The following is a 14,600-nucleotide window of genomic DNA, read 5'->3' as shown; positions in this document are numbered from 1 at the left end:
ACGCCACTACCCTCACAGGCACCGAACCGCTCTGGACCCCTCCTCTGCCTCCCAGGGGCCAGGGCGGGGGTTAGATTCTCGGCCAGCGGGAGGATGACAGCCCAGCCAGAGGGCCTGCCCTGGACTCAGTTTCTCCTTCCAAAAGTCCATCTCCTGCAGTGGGGTCCCCAATGACTTCGGAGGGAATCACACATGGGTTTTCCCTCAGTGTGGAAGGACCAAGATCAGAGCTGTCTGTTTGCAACCCAGGGATAGTGGGGGCTTCAAAGGATATACCCCATCCTACTACAGCCACCATCCACCCAACACCAGAATGGTCTTAAAGCCAGAATCAGGCCTTGTAACCCCACTGCCTGCAGCTCCCCCGGCTTCCTGCTACACTGAAACTAAAATCCCAAAATCCTAACTGCTTCTCCAGCTTCTGACGTCCTGTCTCATCTTGCCCTGACCTCACCCAACTCATCCTCTTCACCCTTTCCCCCTGTCCCTCTGCTCTAGGCACCCTGCCCCCTTTTAGTGCCTTGGGAACACTACATTTTTCTCCTCACCCCAGGACCTTTGCATATGCTTTCCTCTGCCCAGAGCACTTCCCCTTCAGATCTACCTCCTCATCCTTCCAACCTAAGCCTTCCCTGACCCAGTGTGAGAGAGCCACGAAGGCAGGGGCTTGTCACCTCTTTCATTCGCTGCTGGGTCTCTAGCGCCCGGCACAATATGTGCTTTTTGTGTATTTGCCTCATGGGTGGTTGGGTGGATGGAGTACAGGTCCTGTGGGCCTCCCGCGCACAGAGGGGTCCGCGGGTCTCACCAACCTACAGCCCTCACTTCTTCCACTGACCCGGCTTGGACAGAGCCTTCTGCACCAAGGAATGACAATATGGAGTGATCCCTGAGTGGTAATGGGACACACTCAGGGCGCCATGGGAGGAAAAGCAAGGGGAGGCCTGGTTAGAGGGACCGAGGTGGGTCCCCCAAGGAAGTGACATTTCCTCTGAGATCTATGGGATGAGTCGGCCTTTCCAAGTACATGAGGAGGAATTCCCAGGGAGAGGGGCTGGCACGAGCAAAGGCCCTGAGGTGGGAGACCACAAGAAGAAGCAAAAGGAAGCAGCTTGGTGGGGGCCGGGGTGGGGAGGGGCAGGGAAGACCGTGGGGGGCCTGGCCCCCATTCCTAGCCCTCAGTCTCTCTCCGGCCCATGCGGCAGCCTCGCTGAGTCTCACTCCTGGAATATCAGCCTCTGGAGAGCGGGCACTGTTGTTCCGCCTGGCTCACGGCTGTGCCCAGCACCCAGGATGTCGAGACCCGGCGCCCAGTAGGGGCTCAGTCAATCTTTGGCTCCCCCACAGCTGTGAAAGGACCACAGAAGTCAGAGGTCAGTAGAGCCTACTGTCATCCTTATCCCTGCACGAGCGGATCTCCAGACTTGGGGTGTACGGACCCGCGCACAGAGGCTTTTACGGTCTTCTGTGCTATAAAATAAAATTTAATGGAGTAAAATTCCGAAATGCACGAGATAAAACTCATAGGGTCACATAGGAAACCCGTTTCATTGACATGCAGTTATCACAATACGAGCAAATACATTCGTGGTCGGCTAGCGGCCGTGTTTCCTCGCCAGGCACCCCTGACCAAGACCCCCCTTCCCCCCAGGTGGCTTCCCAGCTGCCACCTCCCTGGGGATGGGCACAGCCTCGCTGCCAGGGGCTCCCAGCAACACGAGGGGCGGGGCGATGCCCCCATTCTGCACGTGGCAGACTCCCAGGCCCCGCCACAGCTGGTCGCCTCCATCCGAAAAGGAGGAGAGCCCTGAATTTCTCTTTGGGGTGAAGCAACGCGGAGATGCACAGTCTTCACATCCAGGCGCATGTGCCCTTAACTTTATCCCCGGGCCCTTGAGGGCGTGGGGTCCCAGCTCAGGCCCCCGCAGTTTCTGTTTGGGGACCACCTTGGTGCCGGGAGGCAGGGCAGGCAAACTGTCTGCAAAGGACGTGATAGTTGATATTTCAGAAATTTGCAGGCCGTGAGGTTTGTCGGGGCTGCAGGCGCTGCCGCCGTGGGACGGAAGCCGCCATAGACAGTATAGACGCTAACGGCTTCCGATAAAATCCATTAGTTATTAGGGACTGTGCTCCAGCAAAACCTCATGTATGGACACTGACATGTGAATTTCCTATAATTTTCACATGCCATGAAATACTACTCTTCTTCTGAGTCCTTCCCCATCGTGGGGAAATGCAGGGACGGCTCTTAGCCGGGGGGCAGCGCGCTGCGAGCTGCCGGCTGCGTCGGGAGCCTCCCTCGGATGCCGCCGACCTGGGACAGGCCGGAAACTGCGGCTCTAACGCATCCCAGATAAGGCTCTGCTGTCGTGGGGTGGCCACTCCAAGAACTGCTGCTCCTTATCCTGGGAGGTGTCCTGCAGGGCCGGGGGATGGAGCCCTGGAGGTTTGGGAGTGAAACCCCCAAGCTAGGCTCTCAGCCCCCTTGCAGGGGGGGGTGATGAGGGGGCCTGCCCTTCCCTACAGCGAGGCCCCTCTGCAATGTAGGAGAGGAAAGTTCTTCTCGCTTCTGCCCTCTTAGGTTCTCTACCTGGTGCCAGGCAAATGAGACGCACAAAAGGTGAACAGGGAGAGAAACGCAAAGAGGAGTTTGCTAGCCCGCGCCCGGACGCACGCAGCGGAGAAGTCAGGGCCGAGGAACTCGAAAGGATGCTGAGAGCATCTCAGGACCGTTGTAGGGATGAGGGGCTGAGGTTCAAGGAGCAGAGGAGTGGGCCAGCGCCCGTCCTGCAGCTGACGCCAGGGTTTTGATGCCCCTTTCTCTCCTCGCGGCCCGCTCTAGCGTCACACCCTGACCTTTTTAATCTCTAAAATTTGTTTAGCCTGACGGTGTTTCTCCCTCCCCCTGCTACTGCTCCAGGCACCGTCATCGCTTCTTGGATGACTGCTTGTCTCCTCTCTGGCCCCCAGGCCCCTCTTGCTCTTCTTCACCTGGGCAAGGCTTGAGAGTCCCCCGGCTGTGGGTCTGGGGAACTGGGCTCCCTGACCCCACGGGTCCCCTGACGCACTGCGGGGAGGATGCTCCCGCAGATGGACCATTTGGACAAAAACGGAGCAAATCGGTGACCTGGCGCCTGGTTCCATCCTCCCTGACGCTACCGGCTACAGCCCCGCCCTGGGCCACGTCCACAGTCTGACTTCAAGCAATGATGCTTTCTTACGGCCCGGAGAGCTGGGCCGGCCCAGGTGCCACAGAGCTCTTTCTTTTCCTTCCTGAATCAATGCTGAGATCATTGCTGAGGCCTGGGGCCATTCTTACTCCTGGCTGAGGCTTGGTACAGAGGTTGGGCTGGAATTCTGAGATGGCAGCTTTGGGCCAGGACCGGGCTCCAGGCCAGGCTCTGGAGCAGTCCAGTTGCACAGGTGGTGTATGACACAAACCCAGCTATTCACAACAGGTACAACCATGCGACCTCTGAGGCCTTTTACCTCTCCTCGCTGCCTCGGGGCTCCGGAAGACGCTGCCCAGGGGCTCGATGAGGTGGGGTCTGCAACACACATACAGGATGGCGGTGGGGGGGACACAGATGGGGGCCGCTCCTGCAGGTGCCAACGACTTGTCTGGTGAACTCACGGACTAGCTAGAAAATGTTTGAAAGGGTTTGAAAGGTGGTGCAGCCTCCTACCAGGGCACAGACCCACAGACGCGTGCGCACACACACGCACACACACACACAGACATATGAGTGCGACTGGAATATTACGCGGCCACAGCAAGAACAGCCCCGATGCATGGAACAATCCGGAAGAATCGCACAGTGACAATGTCGAACAGAACGATCCAGACACAAAAGGACGCATGCTGTTTAAGTCCGTCCGTACGGAATTCCAGAGTGAGCATTAATCTAGGGAGCTAGACATCAGGATGCTGGTTTCCCACGGGAGCAGGCAGTGACTGACTTTCCTGCAGGAGCAGGCGGCTGGATTGGGCTCGGACAACAGGCACTTCCTGGATCGGGGGGAAGGGTCTGACAGGGGGAGGCCCCGTGTCTATGTGTCCTGCCTGGCAGAGAGGGGGTTTCACAGTTGAAGTTTGGAGGTGAATGACTTGCCCTTGTTGCTGGCCACTGCTGGGGGCAGAGCCTGCAAGGGGCAGGCAGAGAGAGGCCAGGAGGCTGGAGGATGGGTGGGCTGCGCTGGCTGCGGGCGGAGGACAGGAAGCTGGTGGTCAGAGGGGTGAGTTGGGAGGGACGTGCTCTGGTGAGCCCCTCACAGAGCCCCACACAGAGGGACACATGACACACAAGACCCTCACTGTTCAGAGACACGGACAGGCTGCTTGCCATGGGCTCTGGCCCTCCCAGGAATGGCTCGGCACAAACAGACGCCTCCACCCCTACCCCCAGCCGCTCAGAACCGGGCCCCACTTGCCCCGTCCCCTTGGAAGAAGAGCTGGGCTCAGCTGCGGGGGCCGGACGGGCAGGTGATGAAAGGTGCGTTAATGAACTCTGCTAAACAGCCTTGTTTGGGGTGGGGGGGTGGTGGTCAGTGAGCCCCGCTTCTCCCAGAATGGGGCCCCTGGATCCCAGTTCTGAGACAAGTGCCCCAAATGACCATGAGGCCCCCACCCATGCAGTTCCAATCATAGAAGATGGATGGGGCTGGGGTCATTTCTTGAACCTTCTGCTACCTCTGTCCCTCTGTCTGTCCAGCGAGGAGGCCCCATGGAGCAGCAGGAAAGGTCAGGTGGTGGTGACCTCTCCCCAGGACCCCGTCAGAGGCAGGGCCGGTGCAGTGCGGCCTTCGTTCACTCGGCGCATGGGTGCTCCCTCTGTGCCTGGCCTAAGAGGCGATAAATGCCAAAAGGAGGCTGCAAAGCACAGGGGAGAGGACCCTTGGAGAGGTGACCCTCACACCTGTCCTGAAATCGTCCAGAGCGTGTGAATGGGCTCTAAAGTCCAACTCCCGGGGCACGACCTGGCTTTACGTCTCCCTAATCCTGTGCCCCCAGCCCAGTGAGCTAATTTCTTTGTGCCTCAGTTTTCTCCCCTGTAAAAGGGGGCCGATAATCACAAAGCAGTGTGAGGAGGAAATGAGTACGAACCAGCAGCACGCGGAGAGGCCACATGGGCCCTCTCTCCATCGCCACTGTCTGGGGGTGAGCACCCGCGGTGCGGGCCACCTTGCACTGGGGCTCCATGTGGAGGAGCAGAAGGAGGCAAGGGTGGCCGGACCAGCGACAGCAAAGGGACAGAGTTGGAACAGGAGGAGGGACAGGCTGGGGTGGGGTCTGCCGATGGGGTCCAGGTGTGGGGAGCAAGAAAGGCCTGAGAAATGGGTGTCTTCTTAAGAAGATCACTCCAGCTGCCATGGAGGAAGTGGCACAGAGCGGCCGGGGTGGTGGCGGGCACAGAGGAGGGGACTTGGGCCAGGCTTAGGAGGCTGCCTGGTGGTTGGGCTGAGGGGCCCGTGGGGACACGGAGGCATCAGCTGACGCTGTGGATTTTGGTGTGAGCCGCCAGGTGGACGGGGAAGAGCAGGGGGAGGCGGCTTGCACCAGAGGGATGGCATCCCTGGGCATCTGGAGATGCAGCGGATGGCACGGCCACGTCGGAAGGCAGGTTGGCAGTTTCTCATGATGTTACACATACACTTAAGACCAGAGCCAGCCACTCCTCTTGAACACGCTGCTCGAGAGAAACGAAAACTCATTTCCACACAAAGACCTAACAGCTTTAGTTGTAATTGCCAAAACCAGGAAGGCACCCAAATGTCTCTCACCTGTCCTGAGGGACGGTGCCGCGGCCTGTCCCCGTGACGGAACCGTCCTGAGCAACGAGAGGGAACAGCTGCTGATCCGCGGTGTGACATGAGGCATCCCGAAGGCTCGCTGCTGAGCGACGAAGTCAGACTCCGAAGGATCCTACGTACGTGGCATTCCAGAACAGCCCAGGCTACAGGGATGGGGAGCACGGCAGTGGTTGCCAGCGCCCGGGGGAGGGGAGCGTGTCAAGGAGGCAGGGCTCCAGCGGGATGGGAGACGACTTTGAGGGGTGACGAAATGCTGTCTATCCAGATTTGACGATGGCCCCAGATATGCACATTTCGTCACGGCTCGCGGGACCCCTCACAACGAAGGATGGATGTAGGTCAATTATACCTTATTACAAAAAATAAAGGGGAAGAAAAAGCAGTCACCAACACAACTTGTGCACAGACACGTCCATGTGTCGGATTTCGGAGAAGAGAGCAGGTTAGAAGGTCGGGACTGGGGACTGACCGGCGCGTGGCTGGGATCGAGGGCTCACGAGACGCCGGAGACATGGGCGATGCAGCAGGACGTGGTGGGAGGGAGCGCGGCGCTGAGAATGGCGGGGCTTCCGCTGCACAGTCGCCATCGTTGTGCCCCAAAGTTGGGAGAGGTGGTGCTGCCCGGGCTTCCTCCCCTGACCCCTGAGGTGAGGCTTCAGGAGCAAAATGGGCCCCGGTCACCTCGGCCAGGGCCAGGACCCTCCAGGACGTCTGGGCTTCTGGGAAGAGAGACCAAGGAGCAGGGGCTCCCCTCTAGCCTAGAGTCCCCCAGGACACTTCAAAAGGGACTAAAAGTCAGGGGTGACCTATAATTGATCCAAGTCCAGACCCTTTTACAAATGGAGAGAGGCATCATTACTAATAATTACAGGGGGCACATAGTAAAATGGGGTGGTTTTGGGCGGACCAGCTGGATCCCACACAGAGGCTGTCCAGGCAGGGGTAGGGTGTCCTCAGCCTCACTCTTCCTCCTGCCACACCGTCCCTGTGGGGCGCACGGCCACCGCCCCCCCCCAAGGGACCTAGATGTGAGCTGAAGGGAGAGGGGATTCGTATCAACTCATCTCAGGCCTCAGTCCAGCCTCGGTGGTCCATCTATAGATGGGGGCATTGGCCCGAAGAGCTCAGAGACCTCCACAGGCTTGAGGGTCCAACAGGAAGGCTTTCTTACGGGGTGCCATCACCCACAGGCCATGCACCCAGAAGAGGTGCACACACAGCTTTCACACACTCGCTCTGCTAAACAGAGTCTCTCGCGTGCATCACCGGACACGGCGCCACGTGCGTGTCCGTGAGCACAGCTCACCACACTCACGCCAGCGGCTCAGATCTGTCTCTCTGTCTGACACACACACGCCGACTCCAGTAAACACAGGGTCTCAAGCAAATACATCACAAAACACAGCTGCTCGCAAATACAGCACTAAAGGGGTAAACAGAAAAACACTCAGACAGAGACACATATATACATAAGACAGACAGACAGAGACGAAAAGACAAACAGATTTTTGTACGTATGTATACACAGAGATATACAGAGAAAAAATAGAGACAGAGAGACAGACAGGAACAGAGATAAGATAGATAAAGTGACAGATAGACTGAAAGACAGCCTGGTAGGAGGACGAATAGGTAAAATCAGAAAGACAGACATGTTAACGGACAGAAAGACAGATGGACAATACATAGACAGGAACATGAGCAGAGAGACACATGTAGACAGACAACTATAGAAACACAGGAAATAGGTAGACATACAAATATGCCCGTGTACGTGGAGTCAGACAGACAGAGAAGAGACAGAGGCACAGCCACTCAAAGAGAGAGATGTCTGTCTATCCATCATCTATCATCTGTCTACTGACTGAGGAAGAAGAAGATAGTCACACATATAGATATATGGCTAGAAAAGCAGACTGACAGAAAGACAAGTAGACATACAGAAAAAGAGACAGATGGACAGATGGAAAGACAGACTGGGAGTCATACAGCTAGGTAAGGAGGCAGTGGAAGAGAGTCAGATACATGGACGGATTGGTAGGTGGGCAGATAAAGACGTAGTCAGAAATACAGATGGAAAGACAGAGAGACAGAGGGTGAAAAATAGGCAGGCAGGTGGATGGATGGGCAGATGGACAGAGAGACAGACAGAAAGATAGGCAGATAGATTGACAAATGGACAGGTAAAGAGGTAGGCTGAGAGAGTGACAGATGGACAACTTGTAGACAGACAAATATACAGAAAGAGATAGATTGAAAGATTGACATACCGGCAACTCCATATAGAAAGATTAATGGATAGACAGAGAGTGAGACAGACAGAAAGACACATCTACAGACAGGTGGGTAGGTAGACAGACAGACATAAAGAGAGAGAAACAGACTGACAGAAAATGGACACTGTTATGGACAGATAAACAAGTAGATAGGCGTACAGACAGATGAATGAACAGACAGATCCACCGACAGACGGATAAATAGATGTACTAATGAGAGAGGGAGGCAGACAGACACAAGGGCAGACATGCAAATAGATATTCAAATACCTAAAAGATAATACAGAGACACACAGACAGGTAGAAGGATAGACAAATAGACGTATGGATAGATACATTGAAACACAGAGACAGACAGAAAGGTGGTAGAGAGACAAGTACATATATAATATGGATAGATGAACGGATAGACAGACAAATGGACATCGTATAGGCAGACAGACGGACAGAAAGATGGACAAATAGACCAGTTAACAGAAAGATCGGCAGACAAATGATCAGAAGGAGAGAAAGGCAGGCAGACAGAGAGACACACAGACATTAAATGAGCGACAGGTAGACGGACAGGTAGACATGAAGATAGAAAGGTAGATAAACAGAGAGCAAGACAGACAGGTCATCAGGCCGCCATAGAGGCAGACAGACAGAGGCACAGGACAGACAAGCAGGCAGGCAGAAGAGTGAAGAACGCATAAAAGCACCTCCTGACTTTTCCTCCAGCGCTCCTCAGGATCCTGGATCTGCTGCAGCCCCTCCTGGTAGTGACTTGCCGCTTCTTCAGAGCCAAAGTCCACAGCACAGAGGACCCCTCTCATTCACGACCTGCTCCAAGCTCACCTGCAGCCGCTCCAGCAACTGCCGGTCCCGTTCAGCAGAAATCTCTCCTGGAATGGATCTGGGAACGCAGGGGGGCTGCTGGGCCCAGCGCCACGGGCAGGACCCTAGCCCCCAGGGGCAAAGAACCCCGACCCCCCTTTCCCTGAGCTAGAGAAGGGTGTGTATACATACAGAATAAACCAGAAGGGTCTTTTGAAATCCTGTCTGTACTTCTTTTTCTGCTCCTGTCTATGTGGGAGCAGACTGAAAACGGATACACTTCAAGCATTGTAAGAGGAAGAAAATGTGCATGGATTACGAATTAAGGGTTATATTGACTGTATTTTCATCAAAATGCATAATTATTGAAAAAATTTAACTGGCAGGACTTCTGACTTATGGAACATTTTGATTTCTGCTTGTTAAACTTTATCCTTGAGTTGGATAAAGTGAACTTGTCAGTAGTAATCACTCCCTTCCCCGTCCTGTCCTCTCGACAACTTCTAGAAGCTGTTGATTGGCTCTTGGCTGCAATGGCTCAAGGGAGATAACCCCATGTCTGGGCTCCTGGGCTTTGGGGAGACGGACCAGAGAAGAGCTGGGCGTACTCCTGCGGACGGGCAGTAGGAATGTGCATTTAAACAACAAACCAGGGCTTATTTCACAGGCCTGGGCATCTCTCAGCGGCTGTGTCCACTCTGCTCTCTCCCCTCACTGCTTTGGTGGTGCCTGGAAAATGCGGGTGGGCTGTGGGTCGTGGCACCACGACAAGCACATCTATGTACAGACACCCCCACCCTATGGGGAAATGCTCAGTGTAGAAAAACATGCTGCCGAGAGAGAGAGAGAGAGAGAGAGAGAGAGAGAGAGGGAACTCAGAGTCAATGCCACTTTGACTGTTCAAGTGGAAATAAGTCACAGTGTTTGGGCCATGCGTGAGTTCTGGGAGAGTGTGGGCTACCTGGTCCAGCAGCTTGTGTCCTCCTGTGTGTGTTTCTATTTGTGTGTTCTTGTGCGTGTCCCCCCGTGCATGTGTTTTTGCCTGAACTGGGTGGAAGTTCTCTGCTTCCAGTGCTGAAAATCTCACTGCCTATGTGGACAAGATCATAGAACGGGCATTTGGAATATGAAGACTTCATCTGCTTGACTTGTTTGGACTGTCCCGTGTTGCGTGTTTTCTGCCTTTGAGAAAGTTACTCTAGCAGAGCTTGTGACAGAGGCAGTGTGTTCAGCCAATGGCCTGGGGAAGCTGTTCCCACAAGAGGAGTCACTATTGAGCTCCACTACTAACTGAGAATCGTACATTCTGGGTGAAATGCGGCCGAACTTGGATTGAGTTCAAATGGCATAAATAGCAAAACAGTCTGGATCTGAAATCTTCTATGGGATCAGAATACTTTCTGCTTGTGAATATTTGACTAAGCGCATACACATCAAATGTTTCGTATTTTTATTTATTTTATTTTTGCTGGTTTTTTGTATTGGAAACTTCCATAAAAATTCTACCCTGAAGCCGTGTTCTTAGAATTTATCTAAACAAGGGCTTCCAACTGGGACCAGAAGAGGGCAGCAAAACATTAGTCACTAGATTTTGTTGCTTGGTCTGGGGAGGGAAAGACATGCCAGGCTTTCTTGCCTCTTTGGTTCTTGGGCATTTGCTTAATTAGCATAATTCCAGGACCTGTAGCAGGTCCACACGTATTTAATGAACACACCAAGCCTTTTGTTTTTGCCAGCACTCAGCCTTCCTGATATGTCTCAACAATGAGCTATCAGAGGACATGGCTAAGTTATTCAAACCAGGGTGGAAAAATAACAAAAACCCACTCAAAACTAACTTCCCTAAGGATCCAGTGGACTCAGATTGAGTAGTATAAATAAGAATACAGAATGAATATCTTACTGAGATTACCAATTTTAAGCTTATTCTTTTTCCTTTATATTGTACTATTTACTGAATTCTGCATTCACAAAAATACATGAGGTGTTCAGAGAGAATGATATTCCCCAGGGAAGTGATCGGAGCGTGTCCCAGCTGGTTACCACAATTGACAAGCCACCAGGATCGTGGCTTCTTCACCCAACTGCGTCAACAACAGGACATCTATTTATTAGCATTTAATGTGCAAAAATAAAGCTGTCATCTCAAATGTAATGTGAGATAGTTACGAACACATCCTGAAAATTTTAAGACTCCAAAATAAGTAGGAATAGACTGACCCATATGAAAAAGGTCATTCGTGTTTCTCTTTATTTTTCTTTAAGATTTTATTTATTTGAGAGAGAGCAAGATCGAGGGAGTATGCATGAGCAGGGGGGAGGGGAGAGGAAGAGAGAGAAACAGATTATCTGCCCAGCAGGGAGGTGACGACGAGTCACGTTAGATGCCAGGATCCTAAGATCATGACCTGAGCCGAAGGCAGGTGCTTAACTGAAGGAGCCAACCAGGAGACCCTGTGTTTCTCTTTAAATGGAGAAATTACAAAGAAGTGTTTCCTTTAACATTAGCTGAGGGGCAATAACGTCTGTTTCCACCAATGTAACTTTCTATTGTGCTGGAATGTCAATGAAAGCAAAGTTAGGAAACAAACAGGAGGAATGAAAGCTACAACAGTGATACAAAAATAGATTAGGTCCTTTTTTATTTCCAGCTCGTTCACTCAAGGTCATGTCTGTGAAAGTCATCTGTACAATGTCACGTACCAATAGGTCATTTCCTCATTGCTCTGCACTACTGTTGTTTGAAAATATCAAACTATACATATCTGCTCTATTATTGATGGAAAAGTGCTTTGTCTCTGCCTTTTCTAGCTTTTAACTACTTGCCCATCTTTCAGCGGACGCAAGCAGTGATCTGTGTCGGGCTGCCCCGGAGGCAGCTGCCGCGCCATCTTGCAAAGGTCCTGAACCACGTACCTCCTGCAAGCAGCACTTGTCTTACTAGTCTTGTAAGTTTTTGAGTCTTTTTACTTTGAGCCATTCAGATGGGTGTGCTGCTTGTGACACGGTCATTTTCATTCGTATTTCTTGAACAGTAATGATACAGAACTGGCTTTCCAAGGTTTCCCAGCTATTTGGAAATCTGTTTTGAAGGGCCTGTTCAAACTTTTCATTGCGTTTAGTAGGGCTATATTTTCAAAACAATTTATTTGTCTCAGCTCTTGAGACATCTTGAGTATGAATCTCCTACTGGATTAATGTATCGCGAATACGTCCTTTCAGTCCGTGGCTGTTTTGTACTCGTAGTTCTTAATCTTGTTGAAGTCCAATTGAACGCTCTTTTATTTTTATTTTTTTAAAGATTCTTTTCTTTTTTTTTAAGTAATCTCTACAGCCAACATGGGGCTTGAACTCACAACCCCAAGATCAGGAGTCAGATGCTCTGCTGAATGAGCCAGCCAGGCACCCCTAACAATCCCTTACTGTACAGTTATTGCATTTTTGGGGTCCCATTTAAGAAAGCACTTTTTACACCAAATTCGTAAATGCCACAACATAGAGAAGACACACTCCTATGTTTTCTTCTAGAAAGTTTATTGTTCTACCCTTCATCAGGACCTTCTTCCAGATCTCTGAGTCCCAGCTCAGAGTAGTGGTCTGCCTGGCCAGCCCTAGAAGTATCGGCACAGACAGGGGTGGCTCTTCTGCAGAAGTCCAACCTTACCTCCATGTACCCCCTTCTTCAAGAGTGTGGGTTCTGAAAATATGTATGGGGACATTTGTGCAAAAACACGTGGGATGATAAGAATAGTGATTTCAGCATTACTTTCCATTAAAACAAAAAAATGAGGAAAACAATAGCTGGTCATTAAGAGGGGCTGGGTTAAATAAATCCTAGTATATCCATATAATGCAGTACTATAAATCTGTGGGTTTTTTTCAATGAGGTAAATATTCATGATAAACAGTTAAATGAAAAAAAAAAAGCAAGTTGCCGAACTTCATTTGGTGTTTTAAAAAAAAAGTAGACATTTACCTTTAAAAAATGCATACAAATGGGCGAAGAAACTAGAAGGACTACAGAAATTTGGAAAACCAAGAATAAAGTTGCCCCTAATGCAACACTTATTACGGAGCTGATAGAGACTCTGTGATGTCGGCAGGTGGAGAGACGTGTTGATCAACGGAACAGAACAGAGACCCCAAAAATACGCCCAAGCCCGGCTGCTATTTGGCAAATGTGCAAAAGCCATTCAAGGGAGAAAACATGGCCTCGCCATCAAATAGGAGTAAGCAGCTGGACATCCACAGCCAAACACACAGGCCAGCCAGCAAACGTAAACCTCTTGACCTGAACACCCACACCTCGCACCTCATACAAACATGAGCTCGAAATGGACCACCTGTTTCCATGTAAACCACAAAACTAGAACGCACTTTAGGGAGGAAAATTCTAGAACAGTTCAGGATCCCAGGCCAGGGAGTTTAGATTGGCATCAAGACCATGGTCCACAGAAAGAGTTGGATAAACTAGAGTTCAGCAGATGAAAACTTTACGCTCTGTGAGTTCAGCAGATGAAAACTTTACGCTCTGTGAAAGACGCTTACGAGAGGAGGAACCGCCAAAATACAGACAGGGAGAAAATATTTGCCAACCGTAGAGCCAGCTAAGGGCTGGCATCCGAATATATAAAGAACCCTCAAAATACCAGGGTGACGTGATTGGGCTGGGGCTCCTCGGCCTGGCCCCCCAGCCTATCGGAGCAGTCCTCAGGCTCCCAGGCTCCCCCACAGACTTAGAAAATTCTGCAGGGTCCAGCAGCCTAGAGATATTGGCCCTCAAAGTGTAGGAGAGGCACGGCCATCCAAAATTTAAAAAGACACTGTCCTCACGAAGTTAGGCAAGGGACCTAATGGCCCTGCCGTTGACGGCACGAGGCTCCCCACCAGCAGCTCCCCACCAGCAGGAAGACCGCAGGGAGAAGAGCAAAGTGTTACCCCGGGTGAGGGCAGGGCGACAGAGCGCCAACCAGGCAACTTAGCAGGTGGGTCCTGGGGGAGATGCTGTGTGAGCTGAGGTTGAAGGAGAAGTGGAATTTCAGAAGTGGAGGAGGGACGGCATTGGGCAATGTGATCAAAAAGATGCGAGCGCTGGTGACCCGTGAGCTGGACCCGGCACTCAGAGGCGCCTCAAGCCCTCCCCGATCCCTGCAATGGGGGTTCTGCTTGCCTTTCCCCTTCCCAGGGGCTGCTGCGAGAGGGTGCTGTGGTGTGGAAAACGTCCGCACGGTCTATGTGACTGAGCCTCTTTCCAGATTTTTAAGATTTGGAGGGTGGCTGGAGGGAGCCTTCATCTTTCTGCTGCCCAAGACAAGCCTTGTAGGTAAATTCCCTTTGCTATTATTAAAACTGCCACCGACCAACCCGGAACGGCATGGGCGCCTCTTCCATCAGTCTCTCCCTGCCCTCTGAGTACAGGAATTCAGATTTCATCTTGGAAGCTCCGGGGAGGGTTGCGAACCAACCGGTGGGGTCCAGAGGGAGGGGAAATACAAGGCAATGCCTTCCTCAGTCTCCCTTCTTATCCTTGCATTCTTTCCCCTCATTCCTCACTCTCCTGAGGGCTGAATCCTTGGATTCCCGACATTGCACCTCCCCTGCAGAACTCCGTGGCTAGTCGTGTCTGCCTCCCCAGTCCTCCCCTCCCTGGCATGATCCATCTCTTGGAAGCTTCTTCCCACCCAGACACCCCTCACA

Source organism: Ursus arctos, unplaced genomic scaffold, assembly GCF_023065955.2.
Source record: "Ursus arctos isolate Adak ecotype North America unplaced genomic scaffold, UrsArc2.0 scaffold_14, whole genome shotgun sequence".
NCBI lineage: Eukaryota > Metazoa > Chordata > Mammalia > Carnivora > Ursidae > Ursus > Ursus arctos.
Note: the sequence above shows the minus strand (reverse complement) of the source record.